Genomic DNA, 26,388 nt, shown 5'->3' with positions numbered 1-26,388 from the left:
CTTTGCTCTGAGACATGCAGCAGCCTCATTCCCTCTTCTCCTCCATGGGATCATCAGGAGGGTCGCAGCACCCCTGTGCTTCCTCTGGGGACCCTTTATCGGCCCGCCCGTTAGGGTCACCTCTCAGGAACGGCTTTGCAGCCTGCCTCCAAGGAAGAGCTGACGTCTCGCCAGGCCCTGTGGTTTCTCTCTCGTTGGGGCCCTGATCACTCCAGGAAAGCTTTCCAGTGGAGCAACCTCACCCCCCTGCTCAGAGCGACAGCAAGCCGCTGCCTGATCAACCTTCCTCTGAAACAAATCCTTTCATGGAGGGGAACTGGGCCAGGATTAATTCTCCTTGCTCAGCCCCAAACCATAACCTTTTGTAAAGGATTCTAGAAGCTTCTTTGAATCATCCTCATCTCAGAACACTGCAGTGCCATAGCACCATTCATCAGTGTACAAGCCTGTCATGCCAGTGACCACTAAAATTAGCTCATTATTTTGATATTACAGCTTCAAAGCTGCCACAAGATTCAGGGACCCCCTTGGGCGATCCCTGTACCCCCTCCCCTGGTGTTCAAACCCCCCACCCCAGAAAGCACAGGAGGGTGATGTGAAACACCGAACCCATCTTTTAAAAAATTTGTGGTAGTACAACATGTGTAAAGAAAAGTGCCTGCATCGTAACGGCAGAGCTCAATAAATTATCACATATGACTACCATGTAACTACCACACGAGGTAAGAAAGCAAGCATTGCCAACCCCCCAGAAACATGCCTTCTCCACCACCAATCCCACTTTCCTCCTCAAAGGTAATGTGTATCCTGACTCCTAACACTGAAGAAATATTTGAACCGGAGAAGCACTAAAGGTTTAAAGCTGGGAGGAAATACGATCACATTTGTCCTTTGGAATGCACTCCCTGGCTTGGAGAAGGCTGCAAGCCAGGAGGTGAGCTGGGAGTCTGCCGCAGAGATGGTGATGGCTGGGACCAGGAAAGGGATGCTGGGGAGGGAAGGAAGGAGGGAGGGAAGCAAAGGAGAAGGGGAAGGAGGAAGGTGGGAGGGAGGAAGAAGGTGGAAGGGAGGAGAGAGGGAGGGAGGGAGGAGAGAGGGAGGGAGGGACAGAGAAGGATGGGAACACGGGTGATGAGGCCAACTTCCTGCCAGCCTGTCCACTCTGTTGTGTTTTCCACGGTCTGCCAATTGATTAAATGACCTTAAAAGTCTTCTACCCCCAACCCTGGAAGTCTTTTACTCAAACCAGTCACCTGGAAAGCAGGCCTCCCATTGGTGCTTAATTCACTCAAGGAAAGATTAGAAGAACCTGGTTAGCAAGCTTTGAAAGTTGCTCATAAAATTCAGCAGGAGCCTGCAATCCTCAGAGACTTCTATTTTTACCAAAAACACACACAGAGAAGTGGGGAGTTTTCAAATGAATTAGACATGAGATTGATCCTTTATACAAAAGAAGAGAGAAAAGCAACGGTGATGCTGAGTTTGAACTACTCCCCGCGTCCCCGCGTCCCCGCCTCCTAAACTGCCTCATCTCCTAGTCTCTGTCAGGCCGGCGCTCGGGCCCTGACCCAGGGGCAGCCTGTGGCAGGAGCCGATGGCCACAAAAGCCCAGTGATTTCACCATGACAACGAACATAGGGCACAAACAGAGAGGAACTGGCCAAAACAGCTCCCGAGTCTCACCTGAATAATCAGAACTGCTTACACTGCCGATTGGCAGCTGGTGTTGAGGAGGCTTAAAATACAACATAGCCAGGGTGGGGCCGATCTCCCCTGGACACCCCATTGGTAAGTCAATGATTATTTCCAACCCAAGTCCTACATTTGTCAAGCTGTGGTCTTCCTCAACGGCACACTGTCAACTACCTAACATCCATATCTTTGGCTGGACTCAGTCAAGAACTTCCTGTGTCTCCTCTTATGAGTTTCACATAAACTGGGTCTGTACTTGTTCAGTAGTGCTTCGTAGAACCCCATGGATTGTGTGAAGGGGGCCCCAGAACCCTCAAGAAGGCAATACTCTTGAGTCCTCTACAAGCTTCAGTTGGAGAAGTTTGCTGTTTGAGTTTCAAGTATTTTATTCCCATTTGGCTTGTGGTATTGAAGTGTCAACACCATGCATGACTTGGAAAGCTCTGTCCCTGGTTATCAATGTTTCTTGAGAAAGAGAGAGAATGCACATGCACAGTGGAGGAGTGGCTGGGGGCGGTGGGGGTGGGGGGGGAGACAGAGAATCCCAAGCAGGCTCCGTGCTGTCAGCACAGAGCCCAACGCACGGCTCGGTCTCATGAACAGTGAGATCATGACCTGAGCCCAAATCAAGATTCAGATGCTTAACCGACTGAGCCACCCAGGCACCCCCCAACCCTCCGTCCATATATTTCTTAAGAAGGAACCAGGAAATGTAAAATCCAGCCTGCATGCCGCATACGCTCGTGTCCCTTTCCCCTGTCACCTGACGGCACACCACCCTGAAACACCTAAACTGCACCGTTTTAAAAGTCAGCATCAGAGTTTCTACAGGTCGCCCTTACTCAGTGTCTTCTCTCTCCCAGAATCATTGCAAGAGGTTGGTGGGATGAAATGAAGGTGATCGAGGCTGCTAGGCCTTGCTGGACTTCAGTTTCCTTGTACTAATGCTTCTCCCCAGCAGCCCCTGTGACGTGGGTGAATGTCACCCTCATACTTCCTTCAGGGGAGGTGGAAATGGCTACGGAGGTGCCAGTGCCTTTGGTCTGTGTGGGGCCAGGAGTGAGTGGCGTCTGCACAGGGCACATGCCCATAGAGACCACTGGCAACATGGCTGGGGAGCCCCACTTATTTTTTTTTAAGTTTATTTATTTATTTTTAGAGAGACAGCGTGAGTTGGGGAGGGGCAGAAAGGGAGAAATAGTGTGCATCATCAGCACAGAGCCCGGCGCAGGGCCTGAACTCACCAACCGTGAGATCATGACCTGAGTTGAAACCAAGAGTCGAACACTCAACCAACTGAGCCACTCAGGTGCCCCAAGGAGCTCCAGTTTTTTTTTTGGATGTTTATTTATTTTTGAGAGACAAAGAGAGACACATGAGTAGGGGAGGGACAGAGAGAGAGAGGGAGACACAGAATCCCAAGCAGGCTCTAGGCTCTGGGCTGTCAGCACGGAGCCCTACATGAGACTCGAACCCACGACCTTTGAGATCATGACCTGACCTGAAGTCGGACACTCAACCGACTGAGCCCCCCAGGCGCCCCAGGAGCTCCAGTTCTCAAATGGGCTTAAGGCAACATAGTGATCCTTTTGTAAAATGTTGTCGGGCAGACTTATTTCTGTCTTCTTGGCCACCACAGGATGATTAAACAACTAATGTGTGTGTGGTTTGCCAAGTCGGAGAAGATAAACCTTGAAAAAGCTTTTGCTCTTCCAAGGGCTGGGCAGAGATGACACACTCAAGGCTTCATGAAGTCAGACGAGTCGGTAAATGAGGCTGCTGTGGGGGACAGGGAACGGTAGGTCCGTGACAACATGGAGGATATATTTTCCTCGCCTTTAGCCACAGAGTAGGGCTCTGTGCTGACAGCTCAGAGCCTGGAACTGCTTTGGATTCTGTGTCTCTCTTTCTGCCCCTCTCCCACTTGTGCTCTGTCTCTCTCTATCAAAAATAAACATTTAAAAAAATGTTTAAAAAAGAATGTTCTTGATGAAGTGGCAGACATTATTAATTTTATTATTAATTGTATTACTCTTGACTTTTGAGTATATGTGCTTTAATGTGCTGTGTGACAGGTCGGGAAGGCCACAGTTCGGATGCCAGGCACATGGCTGATGAAAGGCACTCTGTGACAGGTCCGAGCTGCGGGAAGAAAAACGGAACACAGTTCTGGCTTAAAAGAACCACTGACAGATGAAATGTGCTTACTCAGACTGGGGATCTGGCAGAAATTTTCTGAAATGAAGTGAGCCTGTCCCGTCAAAGAAACCGACTGACAGGATTTGTTGCCAGTGATAGAAATGGAGCTTTTAAACAAAAATTTTAAATCTTTGGAAAACTCCACATCCACCACTGTGAGCTTGACAGCTTCCCAATATCCCAAGGCTTTTCTGATGAGCTTGGTGGTAAAATTAGTGAATGGAAGTTTTTGATACCATATAAAAAAATATGTCAACATTGAGAAGCGTTACACAGCTCACCAAAACAGTATATTCCGAACGACCAATGCATGCTTTTACAAAATCTCTCACTGGTAAAAAAAAAAAAAAAAAAAAAAACCTCCATTCAGAGTGCGGGAGAGACCGATTCATTGTAACGGAACAAAGAATGAAAAATGCATTGATATGATTTCAGATTCCACACTGCAACCTTGCTTTAACTAACTACTGCTTATTGAGGGAGTATGATATCAAAGAACATGCATAACGACCTGAAAAGGCTAGTAAGATAATTTGTTCATTTCCAGCTATACATGCATGGAGGACAGATTTTCTTCATATACTTCAGTGAAAACCACACATCCCAAGAGATTGTGGTGGGCCAGACATTAAAGATATTGCAAAAAATGGGGCGCCTGGGTGGCTCAATCGGTTAAACGTCCGACTTCAGCTCAGGTCATGATCTCACGATTTGTGAGTTCGAGCCCCGCATCGGGCTCTGTGCCGACAGCTCGGAGCCTGGAACCTGCTTTGGATTCTGTGTCTCCCTCTCTCTCTTTGCCCCTCCCCTGCTCACACTCTGTCTCTCTCTCTCTGTCTCTGTGTCTCAAAGATAAATAAACGTTTTTAAAAAATGTAAAGATATTGCAAAAAGGTGAAACAACGCCAATCTTCACACTTGATTTTTTTTGTTTTGAAAACTATCACTATTTTAAAATAACAATATGTATTTATGTTAACCTTTTGTGGGTTATCATTTGAATTGTCAAGTGCTTTTTTTTAATCCTTAGTTTTAACTTTGAACATAATACTTCGGACACCCCTCCACAAATAACTCTTTGGGGTCTTCAATGATTTTTAAGAGAGTAAAAGGGTCATGTGACTGTGAATTTTGAGAACTCCTTTGATCTAGAACGAGTCATACTTTCTTACTCTGCTTTTCTGGAGAGCTCAGAAAGATCACAGCCACTAAAGCGGTTCTACCTAAACTTCTAACTTATACTGTAAAGGTTATGATTTGCAATTTAAAAATCACTGTCATGTGTTTTTTATCCCTCTCTCTTGGAAACAACACTTTTTCCTCCATTCAAAGTAAGATTCAGTGATCAAACACACCCTCCAGTCTATTAAAATCCCTTTCAACCGGATTTAGGATCAGATGGATGGATTTCATTTCACAAGATTTATTGGTTAAAAGAGCTTTCCTCTACCTCTGTACACAAATCTCTGTTTCCTATGTTTATACAAAGCTTTAAAAAACCCCCTCGTGAAACAGCGAGAGGTAAGGGACCCTGCCTTTGGGAACTCGTTGGGCAGGAAGTCATACTTGTTGAGTGCCAGAAAGGAAAGGCAATGTGTCCCAGTTCCTCTTGCCACATGCCAGCCAGGCCCTGTTAAAGTTCTGACCAGGCTGGGGTGCTCTAGATGGTCACCTTTCTGTCCCTACATCCTGGTCTATAAGCTGCCTGGGGGCCCTCCCCCCGGACAGCAGACCCACAGATATGCCTGTTGCTTATCATCTTCACATACACTACAATAGGGATTTGTATTGTCATTGCATCACCGCAATGACACTGCAAGTCCCAACCCTGAGCTGAGTTACCTCACAAGAGGCTTCAGGGCAGCAACACTTCAGTAAAGAGAAGACTGGCATGCCCAGCTGGCAGGAGAACAGATTGGCATAACCTTCTTGAAGAGTGGTTTGGCAACAAGTATCAAGAGGCTTAGGGGCGGGGGCCCCTGGGTGGCTCAATCAGTTAAGCTTCCAACTTCAGCTCAGTTCATGATCTCACAGCTTGTGGGTTCAAGCCCCGCGTCAGGCTCTGTGCTGACAGCTCAGAGCCTGGAACCTGCTTCGGATTCTGTGTCTCCCTCTTTCTCGGTTCCTCCCCTGCTCACAATCTGTCTCTCGTTCAAAAAAAAAAAAAAAAAAAAAAGAGGCTTAGGGCCGCCTGGGTGGCTCAGTCAGTTAAGCGTCCAAGTTTGGCTCAGGTCATGATCTCACGGTTCATGGGTTTGAGCCCAGCATCAGGCTCTGTGCTGTTGGCGTGGAGCCTGCTTCAGATCCTCTGCCACCCCCCCTGCCCCTCCCCACTCATACTTTCTCTCTCTCTCTCTCTCAAAAATAAACATTAAAAAATTTTTTTAAAGCTTTACAAGGGGTCATACTTTTTTACACAGTAATTTTTAAAGAAATTTATCCAAAGGTAATAGTAATGTTCCCTAAACAATATTTGTATGAGCGGAAAAAATCAGAAGCAATCTAAAACTCTCTGAGAGCAAAAAATTAATTAATTATCAGGATATGTGGCCATTAAAAATCTTCTAAAACTATCTAAAAACATGTAAAATTGGTTATGATAAACTGTAAAGTGAAAAAAGCAGGATACAAAATCCTAATGCATGAAAATATATATGGAATACATATAGGATATGTAATAGCTACACGTACTATATGTAATTATAAAATTTATATTTGTGATGTAAATAGTAGTGTGTGTGTGTGTGTGTGTGTGTGACTGAAAGTTAACACAATAAAATGGTAATAGTTGATGTGGATCTATGGATGAATTTTATTTTCTCTATAGTTTTCTACAGTTTTGCAATTTTTCTCATGAACACACACTGCTTTTATAATTAGGAAGTCTCCAATCGCTTCTCGGCCTTTTGGCTAAGATCAAGTGTATAATTAGGAAGTCTTAATATTAAAACAATTTTTAATTTTTTTTAAATGCTTGACGGGGGTCATGTGACCCTTGAGTAAATGATGCTGCCTCTTTGAGCCTCGCTTTCCACTTCCATAAAATGGAAAATAATCCCTAACTCGCTTCTCCAGGGAGTGTTGTAAGGATCAAATGCAATTAGATGAAATGCAATTTACAAATATATTACTACTTCTAATATATTTTTCAAAACAATCTATTTAAAGCGACAATAGGAGCAGCTGAAAGCCTTCCAATGGGGAGCAGGAGGAAGCCCCAGCTGCGGGGCTCCAGCCCCAGCCTCTGCCTGCCTCTCGCTCATCTTCGGTTCTTTGACTTGGGCCTTCAGCTCCTGCAGCCCCAGCTTAGATGTGTAGCCCCCCTAACACCATGCTGCATCTCCCCTTCCCTTCAGCTCTGCTATCCATCTGCCTCACTGCCTTTCCCTGCCCTGTTCACTTGGCTGCTCCTCGTCTTCCTTCTATATCGGCTCAGGCATTCAGGACGATGTCCCTGCCCTTCCCCCAGGTTAACTTCCCTGTAGGAAAAGCCATCTGTCGCCACTGCACTTCCCACACTGCATTCGATGTTTTCTTTAGTGCCCACTCCCGGCTCATCTGTGAACAACTTGAGGGCAGCGAACTGTCCCTGGCTCTTGGGTCCCCATGTGGGCATGGGGCCCAGCTTTAAGCAGGTGCTTTAAAATAGCACACTGAAGGGGCACCTGGGTGGCTCAGTCAATTAAGCGTCTGACTTGAGCTCAGGTCATGATCTTATGGTCTGTGAGTTCAAGCCCCACATGGGGCTCTGTGCTGACAACTCAGAGCTTGGACCTGCTTCAGATTCTCTGTCTCCCTCTCTCTCTGCCCCTCCCCGCTCATGCTCCTTCTCTCTGTCTCTCAAAAATAAATAAACGTTAAAATAAATAAATAAAATAGCACACTGAAGCTTTGTATTTTCTGGACAAAGGAATCTGCAGCCTCCACGAAAGCTGCTCCCCACTCAGGGCCGCTGCATAAGGTTTTATAGGTGTTGCACTGTGCAAGGGTATCGGGCAGAGGAGGCTAAGTGGGGGCTGACGTCCACTGGCCCAGGTTTGCATCAGCCCAGAGCAAGGAGAGACTTCGGCTTTGTGCGAACCATCCACCGAGGGGTGGTTATGAGAGCATGCCCACCCAGAGATGTATCAGTCCACCGTATTTGGCTCTACTCATCTGATTCCTGTAGAGGCTCTGCATGGCCCAGCCAAAAGGTAGGAAAGAGGTGACCCACAGAGACAGTCGTTGACCTCACAGGTCAATGCCAACCAACGGCAACTCTTTAGGAGCAAATGTTTTTGTAGAAAAAAAATTGATTAATTTTCACATATTAGCCTAAAAATATTTGTAATCTTCCACATCATATTCACAATGTTCCTTCAGCCAGCTCTGTCCAGTAGAATCCCCTGTGATGCTGGAAATGTTCCGCATTGTCCAATACAGTAGCAACTAGTGACATGGGACTAGGGGGCACTTGAAATATGGCTAGCACAATTGAGAAAGCGAATTTTACATTTTATTTAATTTTAACTAATTTAAATAGTCACAAGCGGTTAGTGGCTACTGTATTGAACAGCATAGGTATAGACAAAGTATTCTTTTTAATGTTTATTTTTTATTTTTGAGAGAGAGAGAGTGTGAGCAGGAAAGGGGAAAAGAGAGAGGGAGACACAGAATCTGAAACAGGCCCCAGGCTCTGAGCTAGCTGTCAGCACAGAGCCCAACATGGGGCTCAAACCCACGAACTGTGAGATCATGACCTGAGCCGAAGTCAGATGCTTAACCAACTGAGCCACCCAGGCACCCCGAGGTATAGACAAAGTATTCTTAAATTTTAGTGTGCATAGCAATTTTCTGGCTTCTTGTCATAAAAGTAGATTACCAGGCCCTCTCAAGGAAATATGATTCAGTGGGCTTGGATGGGGCCAAGGAATTTCATTTTTAACCAGCACGTAAGAACTTCTCATACAGGCTAGCATCCGAAGCACAGGCAGGGAGTTACTATTAAAGGGGCCTCAGGGTATCTTGGAGTTGTTGATCTCAGGTCTTGTGGGGTTTTTTTGTTTGTTTGTTTTCTTCTTAGAATAATTTGGTCCCTGGGACGCCTGGGTGGCTCAGTCGGTTAAGCGTCCGACTCTGGCTCAGGTCACGATCTCATGGTTCATGGGTTCAGGCCCCACGTTGGGTTTTGTGCTGGCAGCTCAGAGCTTGGAGCCTGCTTCAAATTCTGTGTCTCCGTCTCTCTCTGACCCTCCCCTGCTCACGCTGTCTCTGTCTCTCTATCAGAAATAAATTTTTTTAAAAAAGAATATCTTGGTCCCTAAGCTAGACCTGTTGTATTGACTCCCACAGGATTGAAATTCTGGGATAAAAGAAACACTTCCTAGAGGTAGAATTTCTGGCTTTGCTGATTTCTCCTCGGAAGCTCACACATTTGTCCATGTCAATTAGCCCCTCTGTAAAGCAAATAGGATTCTGTCAGAGCCAATAGCTGTGGCTCAAACCATGAGCTGTGGCTGAGCCCATGTCTACCTCCCTCCTCTTTTCCAGCTGCTCCAGACTGACCCCCCGCCCCGCACCAGCCTCTCTGCTGCTCGCCCCACATCCTCAGGCCTCCCCTAGAGGCGGCAGGGGCTTTGGGTCCTTTCCTTGGCTAAGAATCCCTCCTCTGAGTGGCTGGAGGAAATACGTCCTGTTTGCCCAGACGAGGTCCTGGACGGTCAACACTAAGTTCGCTGGAGCCAGAGAAGTGGCCAGAAAGAGTAATGCTGATGCTCTTTCTGCCTTCACAAATGCTCCCAAGTGACCCACAGCCTCCCAGTTTAGGAGTGTAACACAGGGTCGTATTTATGTCTGTACCCCAAATGCCATGATCCTGAGCAATGCCTTTCTTGCCCGTGCAGAATCTAGCCCCTTTCCTCCAGCTGGACGCCCTCGGTAAATTCTAGGATCTGCTGCAGGAGAGCCTCTCGTAGGTGATGGCCAGTCCTCCAATGGCAGCAAGGACTGCCCTGTGTCATCTCTTCCTCTAGCTTTCACTCACCCACTGGAAGGGGCCTTCCAAGGCCACCGGGCCTCAGCTTGGCAATGCCATCTATGCAGAAGGAGGAGAATGGCCTTTTTGTCACCGGGGTCCTGTGCAGCCCAGCTTGTGCCCAGAATCGTGCAGAGCCTTCCATGAACATAATTCTGGCAGTTTCAGATCCTTATCCCTCTAGAGGTCAAAGCCAGGCCAAGGCGGCGGGGGCGGGGGGGGGGGGGGCAGGTGTAAGACAGATTCATGAAACACTTGCCTTCTTCTTCCTCCAATTGTAAAATATGAGCCCCATGAATATGCATGGGTGCACATTGATGGAGAGGGTAATAACCCAGTATCTGGGTTCTGCCTCAGCCAGAACTGCCCCTTGAGGTACATGATGAAAACTGGTCTGGCTAGATACATGGTGGACGCCTGCCTTTCTCCATGTCGCTCTAAATTAAAAGCGTGTGCTGTGCCAAGAATGCTTCGGCCTGGATGGTGGGAAGGGGAGAGTCGTAAGGCTGAGTCAGAAAGGCTTTTTTCTTATAAATACAAACACTTTGCCTCTCCCGGAGAGCACTGCCTGTCTGTTCTTTTCTTTCCTTTTACTCACTTGAAAGCACAGTTCATTGATTTAGGCTTTCCATGGAGTCAGCTCACTTTCAATAGACTCCCAGGAAGAGTAGTTAACTTTGAGGCCCTGGGGGCAACTGGGCAAGGGGGAGTGGGTGGGGGGGCATCTGTTGGGTTCACACTTCCCATCAAAGCAGGACTCCGTGGAGGAAGAACCAGCCTAGTCAGGGCTCGGCTGTCATTGCAGCACAAGCACATTCCATCAGATGGAAAGTTCATTCCGACCATGAACTCTCTGGGAAGGCTTAGGGAGCCAGCGCTCCTGTCCTCGGATAATCTGGTCCTGCTGACCCCGGGAGTAGCCTCAAAGCCCCAGCACACGCACCCCGGCACCTTGGCTCCGGTCCCCTTCCAACGGAGCTGCCGAGCTGCCACGTACGACTTGGTGAGTGATCTCTGGCTGCCAGTCAGGGGAAGACAGATGGCCGAGGAATGATGTTCTGGGGTTTCCTGTGTGTCACGAAGCAAACCGTGGCTTTAAGATCCATCCTGAGTAGACAGGCCTCAGTCTCTGACTCAAATCCTGCTTGGCTGGGAAAGTCTGAATGCGGTAAGGTGTAGGTCGGGGCTTGCGTATTAAGCGGCCCATTTTTGTTTTCTGGGACATAGATGGTAGGAGGGGGGCAGGCTTGGGTTATCATAGCCGGTATTAAATCAAAGAGAGAGGCAGTTAAGAAGGATGAGAGCAAGTAAGGGTGTGGAAATGGCACTAATGTGGGACAAGCCTGCCCCACCGCACGGCAGGGAGATGAAGGGAGGGCCTGGCCATTGTCCCAAGCACCCAATTACATGCAAGAGTTTGCTTATTCCTTGCGTCGCGGACCTTAGCCAGCTCACTCATGGGGATACTTTTTTTTTATGTTTATTTATTTTTGAGAGGGAGAGAGAGCAAGAACAGGGAAAGGGCAGAGAGGGAGGGAGACACAGAATCCGAAGCAGCTCCAGGCTCTGAGCTAGTGTCAGCAAAGGGCCTGACAAGGGGCTCAAACCCATGAACCGTGAGTTCATGACCTTAGCCAAAGTCGGATATTCAACCGACTGAGCCCCCCAGGCGCCCCTGATGAGGACGTTTTTCCTCTTCACCGAGTAAGTGCTCTTTCTGGAGATCACCTCTGCTCACGTGCTTTCAACAGCCTCAGTGTGTCAGGTTTGTCATCCCTCCAATCCCCGGGGCGTTTACACAATTGCCCACGGAAGCTCTTCAGCCTGAAACTCAGCACAAACTCCTCATCTTCCCTGTGCCTCCCCCTGTGCCAGTCCCTCTCTCTGGGAATGGTGTTATCACCCTGGGGTCCCTCCTCCCTTTCCCCACCTTATACCACAATCACCAGGTCCAGTCACTCGGCTGTGAAATAGCTCTCGCCACCACCCACGACTCACCAGCCCGGCCATTGCACGGCTCCACAACACACGACGGATCACCACCTGGAACCCATTCTGCCCCGCAGCCAGGGGGCTTTCTCAAACATCTGATCCTGGTGCCGAACTTGAAGTTCTGCGGGTTCGTGGCTTGTCTGGAATCTGCCTCGGATGTCCCTTCAAGGTCTGGCTCCTGTACCTCTTCAGGGTCACCCTGTCGCTCCTGTCCAGGGTCAGAGCACTCCAGCTACACCTGACGGTTTTAATTCCGGGCATGTGCTTGTTATTTCCTGCTCCAAACCTCTGTTTGGAGCTGTTCCCTCTGACTGGAAGCCTCTTCCCCACAAACGTGGGTCCCCTATTTACCCCAGCCTCACATCGTTGGCTGACTCCCCCTGGGTCTCTGATTCTCTGACCTCTTTCCTACATGCTCCTGGTCACTCTGCACAGCATGACACTGTCCCCCACTAGACTATCAACTCCTGATCTCTTTCCTACGTGCTCCTGGTCACTCTGCACAGTATGGCACTCTCCCCCATTAGAGTATCAACTCTTGAAAGACAAAAACAATGTCTTGCTCCCCATGACACATCTGGTCACGTGCCAGGCACAACATCTGGGACCCAGCAGGTGCTCAAAAGATTTTTGCTGAGTGAATGAAGGAAAAAATGAATGACTAACTCGTCCAAGTCACTCAGCAGTTCGATGGTGGAGTTTGATTCAAACCCAGCCCTGTTTGCCTCAAAGCCCAAGGCCTTTCCTTTGCACTCTGACCACACTGGGTCATCATGCCGATTATTTAAAGCAAGGCTAGATGACCTCTGGAACTGAGACAGCATCTTGGAAATAACTGCTGTGAACACTTGAGGGTGCCTGGAATCTGACATTTGGAAATCAGCTTTAAATATTCCTCTTCCTTCCATTACTATTCTGGCCCAGAAGACGGGTGTCGGCCTGCTTTCTATCTGCAGACTGGCTGATTGCTCAAGCTCCCCCTCTCCTTCCCCTCACAGCAATGCCTCGGTGACAGGGCAGTTTGCCTCCAGTGTATCTCGGTGATGTGCACCGAGCACCAGGAAGAAACTGAGCCATTGTTGTACTTTCTTATTAAAGGCAATCGCTTGTATTTCTGTTCCGAGACTGTGTTGACTTGTTGATGCAATGTGACCAACCAGGACCACAAAATTCAATCAGCCTGGAAATTTTCAGCAGAGGGCCAAACGAGGGCCTCGTATTCAGCTGCAATCGCTGTGAACACAAACCACAATGTTGGCTCTTTGCAAGCCACGGATGGATTACATTATCTACCTCTGTTTTATTCAAATGAAGAATAACATAACCGGAAACTAGAGACCCGGAAACCCCAGGAAGCTCAGGAGTGGGCTGGGTTAGTCTTTTCCTGCGGGACCAGGGTTCACGGGGACAGGGAGTAAGCATGACACATCCGAGCTGTCCACAGATCCCTGTGCACCTCAGCAAGACCCCTCTCCAAGCCGGGGCTGTGGGTTGGGACCACACAAGATTCCTACCGGGATCCCCTCTGATAAGGGAACCTTTCATGTATCTTCTGAATCCTCAAGAGCTCAAATACAGGTGCACGGAAAATGCCTCTTGGGATCTGATCCAAAATAATCAGCCAAACTGGGGAGTTGCAGGTGAAACAGAATGGCCATAAATCGATCATTCTTGAGTCTGAGTGATAGCTATATGCAGGGAGCCACTGTAATAGTCTCTAATCTTTTGTATATTTTGGCAATTTTCTGTAATGACTTTTTTTGGTAAATACTGCTTTTGAGTAATCTGGTATAATTTTTTTCTGAGGAATAATTTGGTATTATATATTCAAAACTCTTCAAAATGTGTAAATCCTGTGACTCAGAAATCTACTTCGAGGAATTTATCCTCAGGGAGTAATCATGAATGTGTGAAAAGATTTATCTACTGGAATATTCCCCACAGGCTTGTTTATAACAGGGGAGAGAAGGAAACAACCTAACATTCAACAATGGAGACTGGTTAAATACATTAAAGCACATGTTACGGAGACACTGTTATGCAATCATTATAATAATACCCGGACTGGCAGTGGTGAGGAGAGACAGTGATTTCATGCACTGTCAGTGGAAACAAATTGAGTAACTTTTTTGGAAGGCAAATCCTTACCATCTCTCTTCATTGAAAATATGCATAGACAGTTGACCCTCGAATAACATAGGTTTGAACTGTAAGAGTCCACTTATACAATGTTTTTCTTTTTTTCAGTAAAAACGATAGAACGCTATAAATGTATTTTCTCTTATGATTCTCTTAATAATATTTTCTGTTCTCTAGGTTGCTTTATTGTAAGAATACAGTGTATAATACATATAACATCCAAAGGGTGTGTTAATTGACCTATCCATAAGGCTTCCAGTCAACGGTAGGCTATTAGTAGTTAAGTTCTCAGAGAGTCGAAGCCACACACGGACTTTTGACTACATGGGGGTCAGTGCCCCTAATCCCCATGTTGCTCAAGGGTCCACTGTGCTTTGATCCAGCAATTAAAATTTTAAGAATTCTTTCCATGAATAGACAAAATTGATATATTAGTTGATTTCGGCATATCTAGCAGGAAAGTGGAAGTAATGTAAGTGTTGACAAACAAAGACTAGCTGAATAAATAAAGGTGCTCCATTTCATTCAATAGAATAATTGCAGGCATTATTGTTTATAGTGATAATTATAGCTGACATTTTTTAAAGCTTACTCTGAGCCAGGCACTGCGCTTTGTGCATGTTAATTTATTTAATGTACTGATGGGAAAGCATCTCTGTAATGTTAACTGTTGCCGTATAACAAACCACTCCAAAACTCAATGGCTTAAAGCAGTGAGCATTTGGTATTGTTAGGATGACTTCTGGATGCCCCATATCAGACGTGGGTGAGTAGGCGGCTCTGCTGAACTTGGGAGGGCTCGCTCACGTGTTCGGTGGTCAGCCAGCGTTGGCTGGGTTAGAACTGACATAGCTGGGGGGTGCCTGGGTGGCTTAGTCAGTTAAGCGTCTGACTTTCGCTTAGGTCATGATCTCGCAGTTCGTGGGTTCGAGCCCCGCGTCGGGCTCTGTGCTGACTGCCAGCTCAGAGCCTGGAGCCTGTTTCAGAGTCTGTGACTCCTCTCTCTGACCTTCTCTTGCTCACGCTGTCTCTCTCTCTCTCTCTCTCTCCCCTAGAAATAAATAAAACATTAAAAAAATTTAAAAAAAAAAAAAGAACTGACATGGCTGGGACAATTAACCTCCACATGGACTTTCAACAGGCACCCGAGCTCGCTCACATGGCACTGGTAGAATTTCACATGAGACTAGAGGCGAGCAAGGTTTCTCAAGGCTCGGAGCGAGAAGGGATACACCAAGACTTCCATTGCATTTAATGGCCAAAGCAAACCCTAACTCAAGGGGTAGGGAAATATTCCCCCTCTCTTCATAGGAATAGCTTCAAAGTCATGTTGCCAGAGGAAAGATGAGAAGGAGGAGAATAACTGGGACCATCTTTGTAAGCATTCTACCAGATGGCTGAGGTGCACAATGTTGTGTGTTGTGTGTTCCTGTTTGTCCAATAAGAGATAAATATGAAATGCATTGTGTCGCAAGACACACAAACAGACATGTGTAAGTGGAAAGTTGCTGTCGCACACACAAAATTACCTTTCATTATACTTATGTTGGTGAAGAGAACTGGAATCTGGGATGAAAGAGTTTTTTGTAAGTTTATTTATTTATTTGGGGTGAGGGGCAAAGAATAAGGGAGAGAGAGAATCCCAAGCTGGCTCCTAGCTGTCAGCACAGAGCCCAGTTCAGGGCTCCATCTCAGGAACCATGAGATCATGACCTGAGCCGAAATCAAGAGTCAGACTCTCAACCGACTGAGCCACCCAGGCGCCCCGAAAGATTTTTTATTGAACATTCTTATGCTGTCTGAATCATCTTACCACACGAATAAATTAATGCTGTAATTAAAAAGACTAGTTAGCAAAATTAAAAGATTTCAAAAGGGGAAGTAAGAAATATATAGAACTGAATGAAAATGAAAATACAACATACCAGATTTGTGGGATGCAGCAAAAGCAGTGCTAAGAGGGAATTTATAGCCCTAAACACTTACATTAGGAAAGAAAAGGTCTCAAATCAAAATTAAAAGAGAACATATGGCAAAAATCATCTTATATAAGAACATTTAAAATATGAAAATGTTCATAAAATATTTATAGTGAAAATCTGCATGTTGCAGCAGCATACATTATAATATATAAATTTGAATTTTAAAAAGTCTAGCATGAAGCCTGCCAAGATATTAGTAATATTAATACTTTGATCATGAGATCACAACATCTTTTTTATTTTCTTCTTTGCAATGATCTGCGTTTCCTACTTTTTCTGCAATTTACATTTATCATTATTTTCAATCAGAATACAGAATGAAGGCACTATAAAAACAAAGACGCTCAGTTTCAAGGAGCTCCAGAAGAGCTTCAGACCCCACATTCTGGGCTATTTTTTTCCAGAGGCCTCAAAATACCAAGGTGACAATTTCTACCATAATTTGGACTTGGGAGATCTGTGCTCAAATTTAGGTCCACATTTTAGTCATTCTCTCCTTTCCCCCTCACACAGTATGGGAGAATGGATTTAAGAGGCCCACTTAACAGATAAGGAGACAGAGGCCCAGGTGGGACTGAACTCAGGTGATCTCACTCTGCAGTCCCCATTCGTGCTATGACACGGAGAATGACACAGAGAGCATGGGTTTGGGATGGTGGCCCCAGGCTCACTTCTCTGGGGCAGTGATATCTAGGCTGGACCCAGAAAGTCTTGCATCCCAAGCAATTTTAAATGAACACACCTTCAGGTATCATGTCGCAGGAGAGGAAGAAGTACTTGTTTGGGTCTCAGTTTTAGCATTGGCTGACATCTGTGACCATGGACAAGGTATTTGCATCTCTGAATCCCTGTTTTCTCATCAGGAAAAGGAAGTTAGATTAGCCAATGACTTGCAATTTTTTTTTTTTTTTTTTTAGTGCAGAACCTGAAACACAGAGCTGGGCAGTTATAAAATCTTGCCTGTTTGCTCTGCCCCTCCCCTAACTCCCTCCTCAATCACTGCGCAGGTAACCTCCCTCCAGGAACCCCAAGGATCTGCAAACCAGAGTTTGAAAACTTCTGCCCTAGGTGATTTCTGAGATCCCTTCCAGATGCGAAGTTATAGGATATTAATTGGGAGTCTAAGGACCTCACACGCATTTTGCATATGAAAGGTAGTAGAGTTGAGAAAATGCCATTATCAATAACAATACCATTCAGCAGCCACTCTTTTAAGTTTATTTATTTTTGAGATAGAGTGTGAGTCTGGGAGGGGCAGAGAGAGGGAGACACAGAATCTGAAGCAGGCTCCAGGCTCCAAGCTGTCAGCACAGAGCCTGACATGGGGCTCGAACCCACAAACTGCAAGATCATGACCTGAGCTGAAGTCCTTTAACCGACTGAGCCTCCCAGATGCCCCACTGCAACCTTCTTGTAAGGTGCCTTCCTGAACCAAAGAGATGGAAATCTTAAAAACTACATTTTGCAGATTCTTTGCAGCTAGCATTCCATACATGCCCCAGGTCCACCAAGCCAGGACACCTACAGGAGACCCAGAAGGCAATGGGGACGATGTGGGTAAGTAGCCATGTTCCAGGAGATTGGATCTTCCCTTGAGGACGGTGGCAGAGAGATTTGGCTTTTCCGGAGCAGCGAGGGCTGACAGGTCCTGGGGCTACCATCTGAGGTGCTGGGTGACCAGCAAGGGCAGCAGTAGGTTTCCTAGAACAGTCCAGAGTTCTGTCTGGTTATTTCCCCCGGCAGCGTGATTCATGAATTTGTAGCCTCCAAGCATGATTTGAGCCCCTTCCGGGAATCCCACAGGCTAAGTAATACCCTGTAGTGAACCCCTTTCTGCTTAATCTACCCTCCATTGTGTTGCCTCAATACCGTGGCCAAGAAAACACCAGAGCAGATCCTAAGATGGCCCTTATCAATATGCCTGGCCCTTATCCTTCTTGGCTGCCTCCCCACCTCCATCCTCTGCATTCCTCCTCCAGTCCCTCCAGATGGGACTCACAGAGTCTCACTACACCCACCAGGCTAGTTACACCTTTGCAGCCAGACTCTGTTACTCCTGACTGTCCCGAGTTTGAATTCTAGTTCTACCGCTTAAGACAGCACAAACGTGTGCAAATCCCTTCATCTTTTCGTTTCAGATCCCATATTTGCAAAGTGAAGGTAATAATACTACCAACCCCGGGCAGTCGTAGTGAGAACCAGGTGAGACAATGCAAGGGATGCCCGTGGCCGAGTACTTGCACGTGAGGAGGCCTCAGTCACCGTAGCTGATGCTATTATTTATTACCCTTGGCTTCAGCACCCCCGCCCATGGCTCACTCCTTCAATTACAGTCAGAGGCCTCTGTAATTTTACACATGGCACAGAACAGGAATAAGAGTAAGTGTCCAGGCTAAAAGACAGATGTGCCTCCACTCTGTACCATCAGAGTTCTTGGTTACAGGTCACAGAGACCGACTTTCAATCTTGAGTCGAGAAGGACATTTACTGGAAAGACACAGGGGGCTTTTGGAAGCCACTGGTGATTGGAGGACCAGGCTTTAAAAATGAGAAGAAACAGGGGTGCCTGGGTGGCTCAGTCGGTTGGGCATCCAACTTTAGCTCAGGTCATGATCTCATGGTCTGTGGTTTCAAACCCCACGTCAGGTTCTGTGCTGACGGCTCAGAGCCTGGAGCCTGCTTCAGATTCTGTGCCTCTCTGTCTGTCCCTCCCCTGCTTGTGCTCTGTCTCTCTCTGCCTTTCAAAAATAAACATTAAAAAAGTAATTTAAAAATTTAAAAATGAGAAGAAATGAAGCACATCCAGACAGCCAGGACAAGCATCCTTTATCAGTCACTCTCTGATGTTACTGGAAGTGAGCTTTAGCTGTCCCTTCTTCTAATTCACTGTCTCCAGGTGCAAAGTGGCAGCAGGAGCATCTGACTGGGCCACCACTGGCCTGTGCCTGCACTTGCAGCCAACATATGGGCAGAGACAGCACCCAGCTCTTGGTGTTCTGTAGCAGAAAATGGGGCATTGCTCCCAGCAAGATGATACTCACTGGGCACGGTGGTTCATTTTATGTGTCAGCTTGACTGGATCACAAGATGCCCAGGTATGTGGCTAAACATTATTTGTGATGTGTCTCTGAGATGCTTCCAGATGAAATTATATTAAAATCGGTGGAACTCAGTAAAGCAATTCACCCTCCCTATGTGGGTGGGCATCACTGAGGGCCTGAATCAGACAAAAAGGGGGAGGAGGGAAGTACTCATTCCTCCTAAGTCTCACTCAGGCCTTCACACCTGGATTGGAATCTGTACCTTCAGCAACCCTGGCTTAGCCTTCAGAGTCAGACTGAATGATGCCATCAGCTCTCCTGGGTCTCCAGCTTGCAGACAGCAGATCATGGGACTGCTCAACCCCAGTGATCATGTGAACCAATTCCTCGTAATAAATCTCTTCCTGTATCTATGTGCTATTGTTTCTGTTTCTCCAAAAGACTCTGACTGATGCACTGGGAAGCTTCCAAAACCAGAGAGGAGAATTGGATAATGGATGATGTATTAGTCGGAGTTCCTCAGAGAAACAGAATCAATAGGATGTGCATGTACGTACATGTAGAGAAAGAGATACATTATAAGGAATTGGATCGTGTAGTTATGAAGGGTGGCAAGTTCCAAGACCCACAAAGTGAGTTGACAAGTCGGAAATCGAGGAGAGCCAAGAGTATAAGTTCCGATCTGAAGGCCACAGGCTCAAGACCCAGGAAGGATTGATGTTTCAGTTCAGGTCCAAAGTCAAAAAACAAAACAAAACAAAACAAAACAAAAAAAACAGTTGATATCCCAGTTTGAAGCCAGTTGGGCAGTAAGAATTCTTTCTTGCTCAACAGAGGGTCAATCTTTTAGTTCTATGTGGTCCTTCAACTGATTGGATGAAGGACAATCTTTAAGGAGGACAATCTGCTTTACTCGTTCTACCAATTCAAATGTTACTCTTACCTGAAAACACCCTCCCAGACACACCCAGAATAATATCTGACCAAGTATCTGGGCCACCACGTGGCTCAGTCAAGTTAACATGTACAATTAATTATAACAGTGTCAATTAATTGTCCCAATGTCTGTTAAGAGTCTTCAAGAGAATAGAAGTGTCTCGTCAGAGCTGATGACTTGTCTGGGACACCAACCAGGTCCTCCAGGCAACACAGAGCCCTTGAGGTCTGCAGTGACATCATGGCTGAGTCATGGGAGAAGCTGTTGGTCTACAGAGTGGACCCCAGAATGACGAAGTTTCGAGAATTTGGTTGATGAGAAAAATGCACACATTCTTTTCCACGGCAAATCCCTCCTGGGCCAGCCTCCATTCCTCAGTATAACATGGAAGGATTAGAAACATTTTCTGTCCTCACTGGTCTGACGTCCTGATCAGGCTCCGTAATGGCCTTATTTATTGTGAAGCACCTGTCTGAGACTATTTATTTTATTAACACCCATTTGTCTCCATTAGGATGCATTTCTACTTGAGAGTCTTGTCATCAGAAGACCAATGTCCTTATTTGATGTGCTGAGCCCTGTCGTTCTCTAGACAATTGGTGTTGATGTCCCCTGAAAATACCAATGTGTTAGCATACTTTCTCCCTCTCACAATAAACCTTGGACACAGTGCATCAAAAAGGCCTTCAGAATGCTACATTTCCCATCTCACCAAGCTTTCCAAAAATGGACCAGCCTCAATTTTGAGCAATTTCTGGAAGAGCGCACCATCTGAGCCTCCTCAAATTAACCAATGTCTGCAAACAATGCATTCTTGCTGGTGGATATTGTCATGCACACTTCCTTGTTTTCAGTTCACAAAAATTAAAAATGACAACCTCCAGAGGAAAATTTGCCCAATTCCATAAAACCTGTTCAATCATTTGGTCAAATTAAGTAGAAAATCTTACCCTCTAACCGGGACTATAACAGCCAGTTTCAGGGATTAAACTATTCTCGGAAAAAGAACTACCAACTCCCCCCCCCCCAGCCCCAGATAATGAGCAAACTCAATTGGGTGTGAGGTTTTTAAAGCTCCCCTTGAAATTTTAAAGAGAGTTATTTTTGCTACACATATGCAATTTTAATCTCTAACATGAAACTGACAATTTCTGAAAATTTGAACTACCAAGCCATGCCTTCTTTCTTCCATACCCAGGCAGAATCCTCTTTGACAGTGCTCCATGGTTTTCAAAACAGAGACTGTGAATAACTGTTCCAAAGGGCCACTCCCGACCTAGTGAGCAGATTAATGGGCTTTAACACTTGTTCAAATGCTTTCTACCAGTGAAGTCAGCTCTTCTGGATCACGGTCATATCTACATTTTTCTGTTATGATGTCAGTGCCATTTGGGGCCAAATGTCCCCCTCACCGGCACCTGAACACAAGGAAATGATTAATAATAAGTTAGAGTGAGTGGTGACCAAATAATCTTGACTCCCCCACAACCAAATCCCAGGAGCTCTCCCTCCCCCTTCTCCACACAGGGTCCCAGGCCACATTTTGCCTATCTCGGGGCTTGCCCCCTGAGTTGGTGACAATTGTTGTCACCCTAGCAGAGATGGCCTGGTCACCCCTGGCACTCCACTGTCCACATTCATCCTCGGTGACCTGGCCACGGCTCCAGGCTCTGTCACTGTATGGAGGTGGGAGGAGTCCTCTCTCTCTGTACCAGTGGCACCATTCTAATTGTTTTAGATGCCATCTTGGAAGAGTTCACACTCAGATATTCTAACAACACCCCACTATTTTCAACCTTTTGTGCGATTTGCACATCCAAGGTAATGATGTTGAATATATTAATAATCATCATCACCGTGTAATAAACTCTTTTACGAGGTCCAGACGCAGAGTTAAGCACTTTACATGGATTATCTCAGTTGAGGCTTATGACAGCTGGCTACCTTCTTGTTTGCTAAGATCGTGGCTAGGAGCAGGCACTTTGGAATCAAGCTGAGTGGTTTCCAATTCCAGCCCCGAGATCTTAGAGGAGTTACAAAGCCTCTCTAACCCTTTCTTTCCTGGACCATAAACCGGGAATAATAGCCTCTACCTGCAAGTGCTATTATTCAATAAACAGTACATGTGAAGCACCGAGCAGAGTGCTTTAGCACACAGAAGGCGTTCAATAAATGGTAACGGACCCAGGTCTCTGCTGGGGGCATCCGCACCTGTGTAACCCACAGATTCCCCAGACTCAGCAGTCTCCTGATCTGCGGACCACGGGGGCCTTCAGTCTTACCCCCACCACCCCCATCAACCTTCCTTCAGTTCCAAGGACTGAGCTGTAGTACTTTGAGTTTCTCCAACTTCAGAATGAATTTCCTTCCCACCTATAAAGACAGAAAAGCCGTCCTTGCCCCTCTGCTCTGCTTTCCTCCCAATTCACTCCCCGATAAAGCTCCTGGTGATGATCCTGCCAAGACCAAAGCCCTGGGCCAGGCTCCCAGAATAAGACTCTCTTCTGTGGTCTGAAATTACCCAAGGTCCTTTGAAATTTTTTTCAAAATACAGTCATTGATTTCACTTGATACTTTCCTTATTCTTAAGAGAACTGAATTAATGATTTCATTTTGTTCTTGGTTTGGAAAGAGCCAGCTCATCCTGGGGCAAGGCCCTGATCCCAACCTAGAAGCTGCCGTCTCTGGGAGGCCTCAGGTTATGGCCCATTTGAGCACCAAGCTGCCTAGAGATGGAAACTATAGATACACTATGCATTTTCAAATGGATGTGGATGTTATTGTGCCACGTCCTTTAGAAGTTTTATTGAATTCATGGTGGCCTTTTGTCATTACTGGATATACATTTTGTAATCAGTAGATACTAGAAGGACAGCTCCGATCATATGAGAATGTTCTACGTACCCGACATTAAGAATGGAGTCTTTTTACTTTAAAAACCTGGGAACTCCTGACGTCACAAAAAAATGCTGGAGGAGAAGTCAGGTGCAGTGTCTGGGAGTGCCATCTTGCACAAATCACATTCTTTCCCAGGATCCTCAGCTGTAATTTGACAGGGGTTAGAAGAGATGGCCTCTAAGCCCCAGCACTAAAATTTTATGAGTTTAAGATCCCTCTCCTCTAGCTAAGTGAAGATGAATATTTATAGGAGTGCTTGCTACTTTTAAAGGAAGGAAACTGTATAGATGTGCTCTATCCTCGCATGAAACCAATGGCACATTTGGACCTGTTACTCTTTCTAGCCTACTTTATTTTTGCCACTTGCACCCCACCTGTAACATCTTCACTTTTCCTCTCATCGCTGGCTGTTCTGAGAGTGTCCTCTCCTTCATTTTCAGCATCCTGTATCTGTCTTTCATGATTTATTAATATGGGTATTTTCTCAGCCACTGTAAAGTGGTTGTTATTGCCTTTCTCCGTTATTTTTCCACTTCTCTTGCTTGGTTTTATTTTTGTTTTCCCTGCCCTCCAAGACCTCGCCTTGAACAGAGCGCTTTCTATTACCAGAGTCTTCACACTCTCTTCTGAGCCAAAGTCCTCTTGTCACCCTCTCACCATCTTAAATTCATCAGTGGGAGTTGTAATTGCAAACACTCAACTGTTGCTTAAATATTTGTCCCTTTCCTACAACCTAATTTCAAAAGAATGAGGTTCTCACTGTTGAGTAATGTGTTTTTGTGCTCACCATCAGTCATGCCTTTGTGCCGAGCTCCGAGAAGAGGGGGCGTTCCAGGCCCTTCCCTTGGTCACCTTTGCAGCTCCACTCTCCCACTCCGTTCCTCACCCACACCGTCCTCCTCGCCACGGGGCAATCAGAACGCCTCCTTATGTCTGGATAACCAATCATAAGATGTCCTCATTTCAAGTATTGACTAAGCTTCTGTTGCGGGGAGGGGGGAAGCCCGTCTCGTAAAAGAAAAGGCAGAAGCTTCAAGGTTTCAGCTCAAGAAAGAGAATCTGTAGGTGAGGCTGACCGCATACCGTAAATATTATCTTCTCTTTGGTGACAGAAGAGAGGGAAATCTTAAGCCGTCCAAAGTGATGGAACACTTAAAATTCTCTGGAATCTTTGGAAAAGATTATTGCTGCCATCACCAGGAGGGACATGGCTACCCATTTAATGCTACAGCTCAATCATGAACCCAAACTGTTTCTCATGGATTACTTCAGAACGGCTAAGGCAGACTGGAATTTTCCATTAGACAGTGTTAAATTCTAAGGGATAATAGGAAATGCACAATGAAAATATCAGAAAAAATTTTTTTTCAAATCAAGGGGGAGGGAGAAGGAGCACTTATCTTATGGTTGCTGTTTTAAAGACCCTAGCCCATTCCCTATTCTCTCTGAAGAGGTTACTCTCTCCAGCCCTGAGAGAAGAAGAGCACTAAATGCCCCTTGTGTGAATGTCTTGCTTCCCGTCTTCCACACTGCCTCACCTCTTCCAGACAAGACGGCTTCAGGAAGGTAGTTGCGTCTCAATCTGCTAGCTCACAACCATCACTAATTCATCAGACAATTCCGCCCCCCTTATTTCTGTGCTTGCACAGAGACTGAAGTGCAGTGTGACCCAGTCCTACCCTCCAGGTGTGCCCCCCCCCCCACTCACCGGCGGGGGAGGCACACCGGCACAGCACCAGTTCCCTGCAGAATCATAGTCCTATAGTGCAGAGAAGTGCTATCGACGTTAGACTCAGAGGTCCAGGCAGAACTTCTGGAGTCCCTTGGGCTTGAGATGAGATGTGAAAGATGAGTGAGATTTGCTGGATTTTAAAAAGAAAAAGGAAGGTCACCACAGCAGCAGGGACGGCATATACCGAAACAAGGAGATGTACAAGAGTATTACCCTTTGGGGGGCCGAGTGGCTCTGCTTCGTTGGGCCAAAGGGTGTGAGGAAGAATCTCAGGATAAGTGGCTGGAAAGTGGAGTCAGAAGGCTGGATCAGGAAAGGATTTGTGTACTAACTGAAACAGTGTCAACTGTATCCCGTCAGGTCTGGGGAGCCACTGAAGAATTTTAAACAGGAAGTTGACATGGTCAGATTTGTGATTTCAGAATTCTAGCAGTAATGTTTAGAAACAGAAAAAAGAAAGAAGAAAAAGACAGGAGTCAGAGTGGAGCCTGTAGCAATTATCCAGGAGAAGAATGATGAGGGGTTAAGCTAAGAAGGATCCTATAGAGTTTTGTGACTATTCAAATATAGGAGTAGGAGGAAAAAAAGGAAGGAAGGGTCTAGAATACCTCCAAACTTTGGTTGAAATGATCTGCTACATAGTAACAGCTAACTTAAGTGAGTACCTACTATACACCATGTTAAGCGTTTCCTTGTATTCTTCCCTTCTACAATTTTTATCAAGCGCCTACAATGAGCCAGGCACAATTTTTGAACATTGGGGATACAGCAGAAGGGGGAGGACAAAAATCCCTGCCCGTACAGAGCAGGTAAGAGAATGATAAGTAATAGGGAAGAAACATGAAGCAGGGGACGTGAAAGGAACATGAGGAGTGGAGAAAGTTTGGAGTTTTAGGTGTTTTAGATAGGGTGGCCGGGGAATGCCTCACTGGCAAAGTGACTGAGAAGTGAGGCAGGTGGCCCTCTGGGGGACAAGCACTCTGAGCAGAGGCCATGAGGTCAGTAGTAAACCTGCAACACTGTGGCTGAGTGCAGTGATGAGGGGGTGCAGAGAAAAAGATGAGGTCAGAGAGGTGGAGGGGGGTGCAGATCAGCTGGGGTTGTGCAGCCCCTTGCACTGACTCTGGCTTTTACCCTAAAGGAAACAGGAAGCTGTTGCCAGGTGTGAGCAAATGACTCACATTTTGACGGGATCACTGTGGCTCCGTACTGGAGACAGACTGAAGAGGAGCAAAGCAAGAAGCCCAAGACCCGTTAGGAGGTGACTTCAACACGGGTGGCAGGTAATAAAATCTTAGGCCAGGATGATGGCAGTGGACACTGTGAGAAGTCATACATTTGGGATATATTTTTGAGGGGTTGGCTGATGTTTTATTTTTTTTATTTTTTTTTTTTAATTTTTTTTAATGTTTTATTTATTTCTAGGAGAGAGAGAGAGAGACAGCGTGAGCAGGGGAGGGTCAGAGAGAGAGGGAATCACAGACTCCGAAATAGGCTCCAGGCTCTAAACCGGCAGTCAGCACAGAGCCCAACGCGGGGCTTGAACCCACAAACCGCGAGATCATGACTTAAGCGAAAGTCGGACGCTTAACCGACTAAGCCACCCAGGCGCCCCTCATGTTACAACATCTTAAAAATAAGTTTTATTTATTTTTATTTATCTTATTTATTTTTTTATTTTTTATTTTTAAAAAAAANCACAGACTGAAACAGGCTCCAGGCTCTGAGCTGGCAGTCAGCACAGAGCCCGACGCGGGGCTCGA

At 46.2% G+C, this 26,388-nt stretch overlaps 1 pseudogene; it reads left to right on the top strand.

Moving 5' to 3' along the window:
• Positions 1 to 6,781: 6,781 nt before the first annotated feature.
• On the top strand, positions 6,782 to 6,951 carry LOC120243092 (annotated as a pseudogene).
• Positions 6,952 to 26,388: the final 19,437 nt, after the last annotated feature.

The sequence above is a fragment of the Hyaena hyaena genome, unplaced genomic scaffold, assembly GCF_003009895.1.
Source record: "Hyaena hyaena isolate Hyena2069 unplaced genomic scaffold, ASM300989v1 scaffold_330, whole genome shotgun sequence".
Lineage (NCBI taxonomy): Eukaryota > Metazoa > Chordata > Mammalia > Carnivora > Hyaenidae > Hyaena > Hyaena hyaena.
This window is presented reverse-complemented; position numbering and strand designations above follow the sequence as displayed.